The 16,489-nt window shown below is 42.5% G+C and overlaps 1 protein-coding gene across 13 annotated transcripts in view; it reads left to right on the top strand.

The window, feature by feature from the left end:
• The window catches only part of EIF4G3 (eukaryotic translation initiation factor 4 gamma 3), a 1,426,031-nt gene that overhangs the window by 390,572 nt on the left and 1,018,970 nt on the right, over positions 1 to 16,489 (top strand). The window lies entirely within an intron of this gene.

Consider the following 16,489-nt stretch of genomic DNA (forward strand, 5'->3'; position numbering starts at 1 on the left):
GATCCTGTTTTGAATTTGTTGGCAACAGAAGTAGTGGACATGAGTAGTAAGAGTGGTTTCAAACCTAAATCTATTTTTGTTCCCAATATTGCAAACAGCTATATTGATTGTTTTGAACAGGGTATGTTACAACACATGCGTAGAATTGACAGGATGAAACCCAAACTTAATATGAATCTCACTAAAGAGCAATCTCTCGCTTTGAAAGATATGGAAACTTGGTCGGATGTGGTTATAAAAAACAGCGACAAGGGAGGAAATGTGGTCATTTGGCCACTAGACATGTACTTAAGAGAGGGATATAGGCAGTTGAGTGATCCTGAAAACTATGTCATGGCTACTAAACAGGAGTATAATGACATGAAACAAATGTATTTTGACAAATTGTATAACTGGAAAGAGGAGGGTACAATAGAAGATGATGAGTACAAATATCTCTTATGTAAATATCCTGTGACACCAGCATTGTACTTATTACCTAAGTTACATAAAAACACAGAAGTACCACCTGGGAGACCGATAGTCTCATCGATGGGAAGTCTACTAGAAGCAACTTCAAGATATATTGATCACTTTCTGCAGCCTCTCGTACATACTTTACCATCTTATGTAAGAGACACCTCAGATTTTTTAAGAATTCTAAACAATTTTACATGGAAACCTGAATACTGGCTGATCAGTTTTGATGTAGTCAGTTTATACACAAGTATACCACACAATTTAGGTATTGATGCATGCAAACATTTTCTTAAAAATCGCTCAATCTCCCATTTGGTACATACCAACCTGTTACTTGAAATGATGGCGATTTGCCTCACTAACAATTTTTTCATATTTAACAAATCTTTGTACAAACAGATCCGTGGGACGGCGATGGGCACTTGCTTTGCCCCCAGTTTCGCAGGGTTGTACCTGGGCTGGTGGGAGGAGCTAGTGGTGAGTAACATCTCCCACTATAGTGCCCACGCCGTCCTATGGATACGGTACATAGACGACATTTTTTGCGTCTGGAATGGGACACTCAATCAGGCAAAAGAACTTGAGGCAATTCTTAACAACAATTGTCTCAATCTAAAATTCACAAGTCAAATGAGCCAGACAGAACTTGAATTTTTGGACGTGAATCTAGCTGTGAAAGATGGGGCTCTTACGAGCTCACTGTTTCGCAAGAAAACGGCGGGCAATAGCCTCCTCAATGCTGATAGCTGTCATCCTGCGAGACTCATCCGGAGCATACCGGTGGGAGAACTTATCAGGGCCAAAAGGAACTGTAGCACAATGGACGGCTATGAGCATGAAAAACAAATTATGACATTAAGATTTACGGAAAGGGGGTACTCTAAAAAAACTATTAAACAAGCAGTGGCAAGAGTGGCCCAGATGGACAGGGGTGATCTCTTAACTCCTAAAGAGCGACTAAAAGATGACACTATTCGTTTTATAACGAATTTTGACAGTCAATCGTGGCAGGTCAAACGCAGTCTAAGAAAATTCTGGGACATTCTGAAACTTGACAAGGATCTGTGTGACACAATAAGTGACAACCCAACAGTGACATACAAAAAAGCCAAATCTCTTAGAGATACCCTTAGCACTCCGTTAATTAAGGAGAGCCCGAAACCCAATGCCATACAGGCCTTTTATCCTTGCAAGAGATGCAAGGCGTGCAAATCTACTCAAAACTGTAAATCAATTAAGATCTCTCAGGATCATGAGGCTCATACAATTACTAAACATCTAAGCTGCACCACCGAATACGCCATATACGCGTTACAATGTCCCTGTGATAAATTTTATATTGGATGCACGATTAAACAAGCAAAACTGAGAGTCCTTGAACATCTCAGGGCTATAAAAAATTTGAATGTCCAGTACCCGGTGGCGAGACATTTCGCCGCAGAACATAACCAAAATCCCAATTTGCTGAAATTTGTAGTACTGGACTGTGTGGAAAATAATGAAAGAGGGGGCAACAGGTGGCTTAATCTTAGAAAACTAGAGTCCAAGTATATAATCAAGTACAATACGATGCAACCGATGGGTCACAACCTGGGGGAGGAACTAGCTGTTCACCTTAGAGAATAAGGTATTCATGCCACAGACAAGATTATGATATTATTCAATGTGATTGATGGTGGTTGTACACATTTTTTGATCTATGAGGAATAATCATCTGCTGTTTTCTTAGATATTACTGCTAACTTTTAATGAGGATCATGATTTAAATTTGTACGCAATAGGTATACACTTTTCTAAGGACATATGGGCTAAAAGAAGATTGTCCTTTTGTTGCAGGTGAGGGACTCCTCGCCCACTGGGGCTGAATTGTGGAAACAAAATGACTGGACTACTTGAAAGACTTTGAACACCACATAATATGATGCACCACATTATATATGCCCACTTGGGCTACTATTTACTTGTTTCTACAAAATAAGTGGTATTTGTGAAAAACATTTTTTTCGTGTGCATCAAACAGTATCTAAGGTGTGATTACTACAACACTGGACTTAAGTTCACTCTGTCGGATATCTAAAACCACAACATTATAACGAGTCTGTTGTTTTGTTACAGCCCACTAGGGCATTATTACACTGTATGCAATCTTTTTTATAATGATGGTTATATCTGTTTTATCGACCTCAAGTATTCATGATATATCATGTTGGAATATATAAATTATCATTGCGAGGTCTGAAATTGCAATAAGCAGACTGCAAACAATATTATTTTATGTGGTTTGAGCAGTACATCTGACCCGTATACAGTGTAGCCCTAAGTATGTCTTCATTGTTTATCACCACGTGTCACATGATACATTGTGTTACTTTCACTTTAAAAGTTTGGCGCGCTTACCTGTACTCCACCCGTGAGCAAGAGGTAGGCTTACCTCGAAACGCGTAGGGGCTGTTTTTTCGCCAATAAACCTTAGCACTGAAATGTAATTTGGGCTTCGACTCTGGTGTTCGAGTAATCTGCAAATACGCCAGGAATTGTGCATTTGGAGGGGTGGCGATCCTGTCGAATGCCCGCTGTGAAAAGCGGCAGAAGCACGCCATTTGTGTGTGTGGATGTATATGTATATGTATGTATATATGTATATGTATGTATATATGTATATGTATGTATATATGTATATGTATGTATATATATATATGTGTATATGTATAAATGTATGTATATATGTATGTATATATATGTATATGTATATATATGTATATATATGTATGTGTATATATATGTATGTGTATATATGTATGTATATATATGTATGTATATATATGTGTTACCCAATATGCCTTTAGCATTGCCAAAGCACACGACTGTATATGTATGTATGTATATGTATGTATATGTATGTGTATGTATGTGTGTGTATATATATGTATGTGTATATGTATGTATATATGTATGTGTATATATATGTATGTATATATATATGTATGTATGTATATATATATATGTATGTGTATATATATGTATGTGTATATATATGTATGTGTATATATATGTATGTGTATATATATGTATGTGTATATGTATATGTATATGTATGTGTATATATATATGTATGTATGTGTATATATGTATGTATATATGTATGTATGTATATATGTATGTATATATGTATATATATATTGGGGAGGTAATAATGAGATGTGGAATGAGTTTTGATGTGGACAAGATACATCGACGATCTCTTTATTGTTTGGCGCGGAGGTAGAACCTCGGCTGAGGAATAGGTCTCCGCGCTTAACAATAATGATCTGAATCTGAAATTCACCAGCACAATTAGTGACAGTAGCGTATGTTATCTTGATTTAGAAGTATTTGTGGACAATAACAATCTCCACACTAGACTATATACGAAGCCCACGGCAGGCAATGCCGTGTTACACGCGGCTAGCCACCATCCTAGGAGTCTAATCAGGAACGTACCTTACGGTGAATATCTGCGCCTCAAAAGGAACTGCTCAGCGGAAACAGATTTCAGAGATGCCCAAAAAGATGCCAGCAATAGATTCCAGGCTAGGGGCTACTCAAAGAGCGTATTAAATCAGGCTACCGCGAAGGCAGAAACCATCAACAGGAGGGATCTCCTGTTGGTGAAGGAGGCACAGAATGAGGATGATCAGGTCAGAATGATCACCACATTTAACAGTAAATCAGGTGATCTTGTCCAGGCCTTTAAGAAACTGGCATATATTAAAAACAGACAACATCTTGAAAAAACATCTTTCTGATAGACCCATGATTACCTATCGAAGATGCCAGTCAGTATCAGACCACCTGATTCATAGTCACTTCTCCCCCTCAACTGTAGCCCCGGCTACCAATAGGATCACAGGTTTCTTCCCGTGCTTGCGCTGCAAAGCTTGCAAGTATAGCAAGAAAGTAAAAGAATACCCAGGAAGATCTGGAGGGAATAAACCTAACAGGGTGATCACGAAACATCTGAACTGTAACTCAGAGTTTACAGTATATTGTCTGGAGTGCCCGTGTAAAAAAACGGTACATAGGCAGTACCATCAAACCCACTAAGCTGAGAATCCTGGAACATATGAGGGCTATCGCGAACAATGACAAGATCTATCCGGTAGCCCGTCATTTTGCCCAATTCCATAAAAGCAACAGGGATTTACTCAGCTATTACTGCATAGACCAAATCGCAAAATCAGAACGTGATGGGGACAGGGAAAAAGCACTCCGCATCACAGAGTCAAGATATATTATGGACCTCAAGACAATGACACCGTGGGGCTTAATAATGATGCAGAAATGTGGGTACACCTATGAAACATGACTGGGAACTACTCTGAGTGCACCTACTGTTTAGGCAGAGATATTTGTCTATACTTGCATGATCCCCAGGTTAAGCCTTGTAAATATGTAAATATCTGTATTACACACATTTTGGATTCAAGCCCATACAGGGCCCCACAACGAAAAAGAATGTGTACTGTAAAACTTTTGTGGAGATGTATCCTATCTGAAACTAGGGGATACACCCCTACATAATGAGCTAAGTGAATCCAGATGTACATAATCTTAAAATGTACATATATGAATTGATACAGTATTATGAAAAACATATACATGAACAGAGTGTGCATAATAATTATGTAATGTTTGTTGTTGTCAACGATTTTAATATTGCACTAGAGCACTTTATTTTTGCTGTTTTAACCAATGTGGAATCTTTGTAATACTACACTACAAGATGGCCGCCATTTCCATAGAATTTACCATCTTCTATGTTGATGAAATGAATAAGTGCGGTGGGTTTAAAATGGCGATCGTATGTTTGCACAAACTGACACTGACGAAGCTTACTTGCGAAACGCGTCTGTCGGGGGTGAAGGGGGTTTGGAGAATAAATAGACTTTGAAACATCTTTACACCGGAGTGCTTGCCGTTTTTTCTCGACCGAATTGGATTGTGTGGCTATATATATATATACCCCCCCCCCGAGGGAAAAGTTGAAGAAGCACTTAATTGCAGAACGGTCCCAGGCGAATGCATTTCGGCGTGTCTGTCTTTTTCAGCACCCCTCTCCATGTGCTTCCTCTGCTGCGGGGTAGGCAGTCCTGCCTCGCTGTTGATACAACCACCTTGCTCTGCCCCCTGTTGTCATTGGGCACACCTGTGCACTCCCACGTAGAAGGACTGCAAGTCCCAGAATGCCGCTGTGTGGTGCATTCGGGACCGGAGATGCCAGGTGGGGTGACACTAATGGAGTAGGGATCGAGGACAGGCACAGCATTAGGATCAGTGTGGGAGGTGGGGCAGTCCAACAGTCCGGTGCCTCCTCAGTTTCCCCTTAGTGACCGCCGCAACCCCGCCGCCAGGAATCCATCGCGGGGGTTGGCACAGGAGTCCATGTCACCCAAATAAGGAGGTTTGAATACCTCCTAACCGCTGTCTCCTCCTGGCGTTGTGGTGGGTACTGGGCGAAATTGCGACAGCAATTCAGGAAAGATACTCGGCAGAACGTCCAGACCACTTATGCGACAGGGGTACACTGAAATGCGCTCTGGCAAAGCGCATGAATTTATGACCGCAACCTCCTCCAGAAGAAAGAGCAGTGAACCAAGAAAAAGTTGAAGAAGCACTTTATTGCAGAACGGTCCCAGGCGAATGCATTTCGGCTTGTCTGCCTTCTTCAGCGCCCCTCTCTATAGATCTATCTCCTACTGCCGGTCGCCAGTAGGTAGTTATAGTTAGGACCTAGTTACCCTAGGAAAATGGCAACATTCTAGTCCCAATAACTTTGGCGCTCTCTTGAAAGTTTCGGGGTGATTCATCAAGCGGGACCGAGAAAAAAGGGGGGGTCCCAAAACGTGTTTTCTCAATGCAATTTTCATTGGAAACTTTAGACACAGCTAAAGCCCGAACTACTAAACCGAATTACACCAAATTTGGCAAAAAGGTAGCCCTTGGTTCAGAAAGAGCCCTTTTTTTTGTTAAATGGTGTAAATCCGTTCAGTAGTTTTAAAAATATTAATGGTAAAAGAAATGTATATATCTGGGCGGAGCCTAACCACACATCTCATCGTGAGGTCTGATTGGCTGTCAGCACTTCATCCAAGAAGTGTTGCCAGCCATCTTGGGACCAATATACATGATAGCACCTCATTAAAAAGCATTGCAGTTAATAGAAGGTTTGTTGATGGTACCATACTCATTTAAGGATTTGTGGCGTGTTCTAAGGTGATTTTACCATGTGAAAAAGCCTTCTGCTGGGATATCATGAATCATGTTTGAGAGAGAACTTTTTTCTCATGCTTTTCCCACAGAGGTTTGGAAGGTGATCTATAAGCTAAACTGAGAGTATATTTTCTGTAAATTCACATTATCTTTCTCAGTCATGTGAGAATTAAGTTTGACATTCTCAGTAAAACATGTACATCCAACAAGGGCAGAAACTGTCAGTTGATTCCTTTATGTTCTACTGCAGCTTCTCAGAGTGTTCCAAAGAACAATTAGAGCGCTAACAGTCTAACTTCTGACAAACGTATTGGTCACCTGAAGCCATCTTGATTGGAATAAAGTGGTAACTCTTAAAACATTTAATTTAAAAAGGACCGAAATGTGGGGGTTCGTTTTACCATAGAAAGTATGATTAGTGATTAGTGATTAGTGCTGCAGAAAGAAAAATTAGGGCACATTTTGAGTGACTTCTCAAATCCTCTTCTATTTCATTAAAAATTCTGAAATGCAGACTGAACATGTACTTTCAATACCAGCAGCAGACTTCCCTGGTGGGCAGTAGCTTTACTACAGTGATCTAATAAGCAACTAGAGTGCTAACATTCTGAATTTATGGCAAATGTGTGACACATCTGAATGCCTTCTTGATGGAATCGAATTAAAAAACTGAAAGTATTTCCTACTGAGGAGACTGTAGTAAATGAGGAAACTTCATAACAAATAAATCTCCCAAGATGGCTACCAGAGACAAAAGAGCCCAAATGTAGTACAGATAACATCCAGATGTAGCCCACATGTAGCCCAATGAACGAAGTGTGCAAAACACTTATTGTTTGTGGTTTTGCAGTTTTATTTAGTGCAGACTTGTCAGGTATTAGAGTGCTTTACATGAGCATTGGTTACATCACACAAGAACAAATTCATTTTGGTTGTAGACATGGGGAAATTAAGTGATTTGACCAGAATCACAGAATGTCGAGCTGAAGCAGAAACTCCTACCTGGTTCCCCAGTTGCAAAGTCTGCAGCTCTGGAAGTAACACCACATCCTCTCCGCTAAGTGCAATATTTAATCAAGTGGTCAACTGGATAAAAAAATATAAAGATAACAACAATACAGGACTGGCAAGGTAGGCTGTGGCAATATAATAGACCATTGTGGGCAGAAGGAAGAGGCAGTAGTAGTACAACCATACATGCCAACGGACCAGATTCAGCCAGGAAACGTCCAATGTTTTTAAGCCCAAATGGGCTTTATTTGATCTGTCTCCTGTCTACAATCTCCTCTTTTTCAATGTAAGTCAAAGGGGAAAATCAATACCCCAGTTTTTGTTCTAAAATCTCCCTCTTACCAAGTTCAAATTGTTAGCAAGTATGATACATTGGATCATGGAAGGCAGGAGGAATTGGGGTAGGGACATGGACTCGGATAACAAGGACAGGAGGGACATGGAGAGGTGCACCAAACTGACCCTACAGGGCAGGCATCAGGGTTTGCAGCAGCACAATACACCACACAGGGCATGCAGGACGGGAGTGCAGCACAACAATCCATAGAAAGCAATAGGGAGGGGACAGGACCATGCACATGGACAACAAAGAACAGTGGGGAAAGAGGCAATGGTAGCTAGCTGACCATAATGGACAGACAGAAGAGAAAGCTGCAGCATAACGGACCATAAAGGGCAGGAGGGACGGATCAGGGACATTACAATGGAACAGGCAAGCCAGGAGGTAGGGAATATGGGTCTGCACATGGAAACAGAGGGCTGAGGGGCAAGGGGGCAGGGCAGGGCAGGGCAGGAGCAGCAAGATGACCATGGAGGTCAGGCAGGATGGGCACTAGAAGCAAGACACCCCATGGAGAGCAACACTGATGGCATACACACAGACCATGGAGGGAAGGTGGGAGGGGGTCAGGGGCAGCTAGCTGACCACACAGGGAAGGTGGGAGGGGCCGTGGCAGCACAGAAGACCATGCATGGCAAGCGGGAGGGTTACTGGCAACACAATGGCTATGATGGGCAAGGAAGAGGGTGCAGGGGCATGCACAAAGGACCATGGAGGATAGAAGGGAGGGTCAGGACCTGGGCTCAGACAAGAGAGTTCAGGGGAAGGGACCTCACAACAGATCACACGGGGCAGGCAGGAGGAGCAGTTGCATCTCAACAGATCAGGGTGGGCAGAAGGGTGTGGCAGTAATATGGACCATGGAGGACAGTACGAAGGGCATATGGGCATGAAATGTGGACAGGCAGGGTGGAGGTGGCAGGGACAGGTTACAGTCATCTGACAATGCTAAGCAGGTGGGAGGGGAGTGGCAGCTCAACAGAACACTCAGAGTAGATAGGAGTGGCAGGTCCATGGAACATGGTGGGCAAAAAGGATGGAGCAGGGGCATGCACACAGACAATCAGAGGGCAGGGGGAAGGAGAATAGGGGCAGCAAGCTAAGCACAGAGGCTAAGCAGGAGGTCAATGATGGGGCATATAATTGGGCAATGGAGGGCAGGAGGAGTGGATTGGTACATCATGCTAAATGGAGGGCAGTGGCAGCACATCAGACCATGCATGGCAGGAGGGAGGAGGCTAGTCCATGGATTCATACAACAAAGGATAGGGAGGAGGTGGATGGGGCAGCAGGCTAATTGTTCAGAGAAGGCGGTAAGGCCAGTGGCAGAACAACGGCTACACAGGGCTGTAATAAGGGAGCAGGGCCATGGACTTGGACAATGGATGGCTAGGAGGAGGGAAGGCAGGAGCAGCAAGCTTGGGTGGGGGCAGCACAGTGCCAGGCCCTGCTTCCAACCCCCACCATCCATTGTGATATGCATCTTACTTAACGTTAAAAAAAAACCTTGAAATTTGCTGAAAAAAAGAAAGATTACAGGGACAGTATAGTTAGACTCAGATTTCACTTATACATATCCAGTGAAATTCAGCAGTTATAGTTACCGGAGCTAACTATATTTTACGCCCCTGCAATGTACTGCTAATGACCTCAGACATTACATCATTCATGACATTGTCAGTTACATCACTCCTGACATCTCAAAGGAGCTGTGAATGGAATGGAACTATAATCGCTAGTACTTTATTTAGGGATAGTGTGTGTATATTAACACCCCTTTTTTTTCTTTTCTTTCATATAAGAACCATTATATTACGTAACGTGCCCAGATTAATATGGCCGATAGCCTTTCACTTTAAAGTAATGTGTAGTCCATTGTTTATGTTGATGTTTGCAATACTAAGTATGTTTATTATAAATAAGTCACATTGACGAACATACAGGTATGTCGGTCACGGGGCAAGATATGCTGAAATGACATTGTGTGCGTATTAACACTTGTTTTCTTTTCTTTATTGTATCAATTCCTGAATTTTCACATCGTGACCAGGCCAATATGGCCGCCAGCTTTTTTGATTAAATTAATATGTAGTCCTTTGTTAATGTTGGCAACTGGAGGCATTTGTACATTTAAATAAGGATGCTACAATGACGTCTTGTATCGTTATCAATGTTCGGACAAGTCGAAACTAGTGGATCACGTCCTTTGCAGATTAAATACTTCCAATCTACAACCTGAGTACAGATTCCTTCCTTGTAAGAGTGAGAGGAGATTAAATACATATATATATAAAGTTCACTGAAAAAAACACAAGTTTCAGGGACATTATTTATAGTTAGAAATTAGCATTAAAAAAAAACTGCGAAATTCATTGAAAAAACCACAGGTTTCATGGACGTCATAGTTGGACATTTCACTCATACAAAACAAGAGAAATTCCGCCATTATAGTTAGTTGTGCTAACTATAACTCGCGCCCCCGCAATGCACTGCTGATGACGTCACATATTACATCACTCATGACATGGTCAATGACATCACTCATGACATGGTCAGTGACATCACTGATGACATCTCAAATGACATCACTGATGACATCATCCACACGATCATCTGATACACCTCCTCACACCCTAAAATAAAGTCTACCATTCTCGAAAACATAGACACACCAATACTGGTACAGCTACAATATTCTGTGCACTATGCATGCAGACCTCTAATCAGCTATATAGCATTGATACAGTCTTTTATATACTCAGTACCTATGCAGTCTTGGAATCCTCTGTCTGTCCCATGCACTTGTCCATTCACCCATTCAGCACTATGTACGTATCCTATCACTCTGCTGATACCTAAGCACTTGTAAATTTAGCATGAACTTTCTTTGCAGCACTGAAATTACAACAGTTATTAGTCCTATACTTAAGGAATGGCCTAGCCACTAACCCAAGTACAGGTACAATGTTTTGTACACTATGCATGCAGATCTGTAACAAGCTACATACTATTAATACGCTCTTCTAAATACCCAGTTAATACTTATGCAGTGTTGGAATCCTTCTGTCTTTGCCATGTATTTCTCCAATCACCCATCCAGCACTATTTACATATCCTATCACTCCGCCAATACCTAAGCACTTATAAATTCAACATGTACTCTTTGCAGCACTGAAATTATTCTAGTTACTAGTCATGTACCTAAGGAATAGCCTAGCCAGAAAAACTAGTACAGCTACAATATTCTGTGCACTATGCATGCAGACCTCTAATCAGCTACAGAGCATTGATACACCCTTCTAAATACGCAGTTAGTACCTATGCAGTGTAGGAATCCTCCTATCTGTCCCATGCATTTCTCCAATCACCCATCCAGCTTTAGCTACATATCCTATTACTCCACCAATACCTAAGCACTTATAATAACTGAAAAAAATGTTTAGCATTTGTTGATATGCACTACTGTCAAGGTACTATATATATATATATATATATATTTATATATATATATATATATATATATATATCTAACCAGCTACCTAGTAAAGTACTACCCATGCAACCTAGGAATCCTCCTGTTTGTCCCATGCACTTCTCCAATTGCCCATCCAGCACAATCTACGTATCCTATCACTCCGCAATACCTAAGCACTTATAAATTCAACATGTACTCTCTTTGCAGCACTGAAATTATTCTAGTTACTAGTCATGTACCTAAGTAATGGCCTAGCCAGTAAAACTAGTACAGCTACAATATTCTGTGCACTATGTATGCAGACCTCTACTCAGCTACATAGCATTGATACAGTCTTGTAAATACTCACCTATGCAGTCTAGGAATCCTTCTGTCTGTCCCATGCACTTCTCCATTCTCCATTTTAGCCACCCACAATCTATTGAAATCCCTGGAACCTTTCATTGATAGACCCAATATGACCATACTAGAAGATTTTAATTTTCATCTTGAAAATACAAATTCTAGCGATACGTCACTCCTGGTAGACTCCTTGGCCTCTTGTGGACTACTACAACGTGTGGGGAGTCCCACCCACACAGCCGGGCATACACTGGATGGGGTTTTCACAAATGACCTAAGGCTAGAGATAGGCTCCCCTATTCCCCTTTCATGGTCAGATCATATGGCCGTCCCTCTTGCGCTCACACCTCATTATTCTTCCTCGCCCCCCTCTGCCCTTAGGAAATGGGAGTTGAAAAGGAATTACAGAGGGATTAAAAATGACACTTACCCCATATATGTCCAGTATTAGTCCCCCTACTTTGAGGGACACAAACTCATCTGCCCTCAACCTCTTTAACACCATTGCGAGCGCTGTGGATATTCTGGCTCCTATAAAACAGCATTATTCGCCAGAAAGAGACCCTCAGCTCTCTGGTTCTCCGATACACTCCGACTGTTAAGGCAGGGCTGTAGGAAACAAGAGAGACTTTGGCGATCTCGTCTAGATTTGAAGGAGAAGGAAAACATAAAAATCTCCTCAAGGAGTATAAAGCGGCGGTGATCAAGGAAAAACAGGCCCACTTTGCTAAATTGACGACCACCCTCAGCACTCTTAGGGAACTGTTCAAAATCATAGATTCCCTGTCCACCCGCCAGTCTCCAGATCCCATAGTGGGATCTCAGGAGCTATGTGATCAGATCTCCACTTTCTTTCATACTAAGATAGTGGACATCTATACTGCACTGGAGCTCCTAAATCGAGACCTAGAGGCCTCTGCTCCCCCTGTGGCCCCCCTAGTTGAAGGCCAGGTTAATGGACCCTGTAGTAACCTCTCTAACTTCCCTCCTCTTTCCCCCGAACAGCTTAATCTGCTCCTGGATAAAATAAAATCAGGATCCCCTCTGGAATCCTGCCCTCTTAAGATTCTCAAGGAATGTCGGGAGGTAGTGTTGCCTCCGCTTTTGGAGGTGATGAATTTAGCAATCTCTGAAGGTACCTTCCCTGCCTCTTGGAAAATGGCAGTGGTAAAGCCCCTCCTAAAAAAGGCCACTTTAGACTCCGGGGATCTGAAGAACTTTCGCCCTATATCCTTGCTCCCCGCTCCAGCTAAGATGCTTGAGGCTCATCTCAACTACCATCTGAGTGCCTTCTTGGATAATTCCAACCTGCTGGATCCTTCTCAGCATGGCTTCCGGAGGGAACATAGCACTGAGTCTGCCCTTACAGTGGTTATCAATAACATCCGCGCTAAGGTCGACAAGGGACAAACTACTCTTTTGGTCCTGCTCGACCTGACAGCTGCTTTTGATACCCTGTCCCCCTCCATCCTGGCTACAAGCCTTAGGGAGATGGGAGTAGATGGCCCAGCTCTGAGCCTTCTAACCTCCTTTCTCAATCAACGAGAACAGAGGGTCAAGCTGGGTGAATTCCTTTCCCCCGTTAAACCTGTATAGTGTGGGGTTCCTCAAGGATCGTCCTTGAGCCCCACACTTTTTAACATCTATGTGGCCCCACTTGCCAGGTTAGTAAGATCTTTCGGGTTGAAAGTGTTGTGATACGCTGACGACACTCCGATCTTGGTCTCCCTCTCCCAATCGGTGAGTATCACCGATCTTAATTTCAGAAACTGTATGGAAGTAGTCTGGCGTTGGATGATTCAAAACTTCCTGAAATTAAATGGTGAGAAAACCGAGGTTTTTATCTTCGGGGGCAAACAGGATATCTTGTCGAGTGACTGGTGGCCTCCTTCCCTTGGAGCCTGCCCCATGCCTTCTCAATCCGCCCGTAACCTGGGTGTGCTGTTAGACACCACGCTCACCTTTGACAGGCAAGTCAGCAGGACGGTATCAACTTGCTGTGGTGCTATTAGAATTTTGGGAAAGATCTCACACTATCTCTCCCCCGAAGCCCGGAAGCAGGTAACTGTGGCCCTCGTCTCCTCAAGACTGGACTACTGCAATGCACTATACTCGGGCATTAATAAAAAGCTGGTTTAACGCCTGCAGATAGTGCAAAACGCGATGGCCAGGTTTGTTGTTGACACCCCTAGACTCTCTTCAGCCTCCTCATTTAGAAAGACCTGCACTGGATTCCCATTCACACTAGGATCAATTTTAAGATTCTATGTCTCACCTACGGTGCCTTCCATGGATCTGGTGCAGAAGATATCAGGTCCCTTATTTCCTTCTATACTCCGAGCAGAGCCCTACGCTCCTCAAATAAAAACCTCCTGTCTGTTCCCCGAGTTTGTAAAGCCAGATGGGGATTGAGGGCTTTCTTTTCCCTCGCTCCAAGACTGTGGAACGCACTTCCTGCCGAGCTAAAAGGGCAAACATCGATTGTGCTTTTTCGGAAGGCACTAAAAACCTGGCTCTTTGTAGAAGCCTATGCGTAGTTTGGCACAATTTCACATCATAAACAGCTATACCATCTTTTCAAGCGCCTTGATGCCCCATGGCTAAGTTTGCGCATTACAAATCGCTATTCATTCATTCATTCATTCATTCAACCATCCAGCACTATCTACGTATCCTATCACTCCACCAATACCTAAGCACTTATAAATTCAGCACACATTCTTTGCAACATGGAAAATACTCCAGTTATAAGTCGTATACTTAAGGAATGTTGTAGTCACTAACACAAGTGCAGGTACAATATTTTGTACACCATGCATGACCCCTCTAACCAGCTACAAACTATTGATACACTCTTCTAAATACCAAGCTAGTACCTATGCAGTGTAGGAATCCTCCTGTCTGTCCCATGCATTTCTCCAATCACCCATCCAGCACTATCCAATTATCCTATTACTCCACCAATACCTAAGCACTTATAAATTCACTATACACTCTGTTTGTAATCCTGTTATTATTCTAGTTACTAGTCATGAACTTATGGAACGCCCTAGCTACTAACACAAGTACAGCTAGAATATTTTGTGCACTATCCAAGTAGACCTCTAACTAGCTACATACTATTGATACACTCTTCTAAATACCCAGTTAGTACTCGTGCAGTGTAGGAATCGTCCAGTCTGTCCCATGCACTTCTTTAATCACTTATCTACCACTATCTACTTATCCTATCACTCCACCAATACGTAAGCACTTATAAATTGTGTTCACTCTGTTTGCAGCACTGTCATCATTCCAGTTACTAGTGGTATTCTTATAAAATGACCTAGGCACCAACACAAGTATACATTACATTTTCCAATCTTTATTTCGACCATTAGGTCATAAAAGATATACATACAATAAAATCACATGAATCTGTCAAATTTCGTAAAACATCAATACAAGATTTTAAGATCAACACACACAATAAAAACAATTATATTTAAAAATTGAAGCGGTTCTAAAGTCTACCCAGCATTTTTTAAAAGACAATTACGCGTATGCCAAACATTTGTAAAGAATTTGGAAAGTGCAAAAACGGTAGGGCCAGAAACATCGGATTTTAAAATCCTGTACATAGGTGTGTATTCCCTGCCACCCAGATTCTTGATCAAGGGAAGCAGCCAATACTTTCTGGCTGCCTTGTAGGCTGGGCAGAAGAAGACCACATGCAGATCATTTTCCTCTTTATCAACGCAAAGAGGACAGTACTTAGTGGAAGGGACTTGTGACCAAGTGCTTGAAAAGGACCGGAAAGGCAATGTACCGTATCTCCACTGGAGAAATAACTTTCTGGTAAGTATCGGATATATGGGATCGAAAGCCTTCTCAAATCTGTAAAGATCCTTGGTTTGCAGGAATATGGAAGAAAGGGACCCCTCTATCTGGGTAGCTAAGGCCCTTGTCCTTTTGTGTTCGTGGTACAGGATCGCCAGGGATCTTTTAGAGATTCCTGGTGCTGCATTTGCTGGTTCAGTCCACAATTCAGGAAGCCCCAGATCAGTGCAAATTGACTGGATATTTTTGACCCAGGGAATACTGAGCGCCTTGGGGTGCTTTAATAGTTCGGCCAATTCCGCCCTATAGTCGGCGAGATCATCGCCACTCCATAGCCTACGCCAGAAGGCAATGGGTCTTAAACTTATCTCGTCGGCAAGTGGCCGTATCCCTAGATCGAGCCTCAGAGGAAGGAGTGGGGTGCTAGGGGGAAGTGCGGTTATTTGTCTTATAAACCTATTTTCCGTAGAAGACAGGTTCCGACATGGGATGTGACCCCACAATTCAGCCCCGTACAGAATCGCCCCCCTGGCCTGGGCCTTATATATCTGGATTAGGGCCCCCAGTGGGCGATAAGTCGAACCGGTCATCATCCGGGATATGCCCCCGGTAATTTGAACTAATTTAAGGTTAGCCCTGCTCTGATGGGTCACCCAGGTCATATTTTCGTTGAGCGTCACGCCGAGATATTCAAACGTGGATACTCTTTCCAGCCGCACTGCTCCCAATTGGGGATTCGGGCGCTGTTTGGGGCTCGGATTCAAAACCATATATTTGGTTTTAGTGGCGTTGAT

The sequence above is a fragment of the Lissotriton helveticus genome, chromosome 5_1 (assembly GCF_964261635.1).
Source record: "Lissotriton helveticus chromosome 5_1, aLisHel1.1, whole genome shotgun sequence".
In the NCBI taxonomy this organism is placed as follows: domain Eukaryota; kingdom Metazoa; phylum Chordata; class Amphibia; order Caudata; family Salamandridae; genus Lissotriton; species Lissotriton helveticus.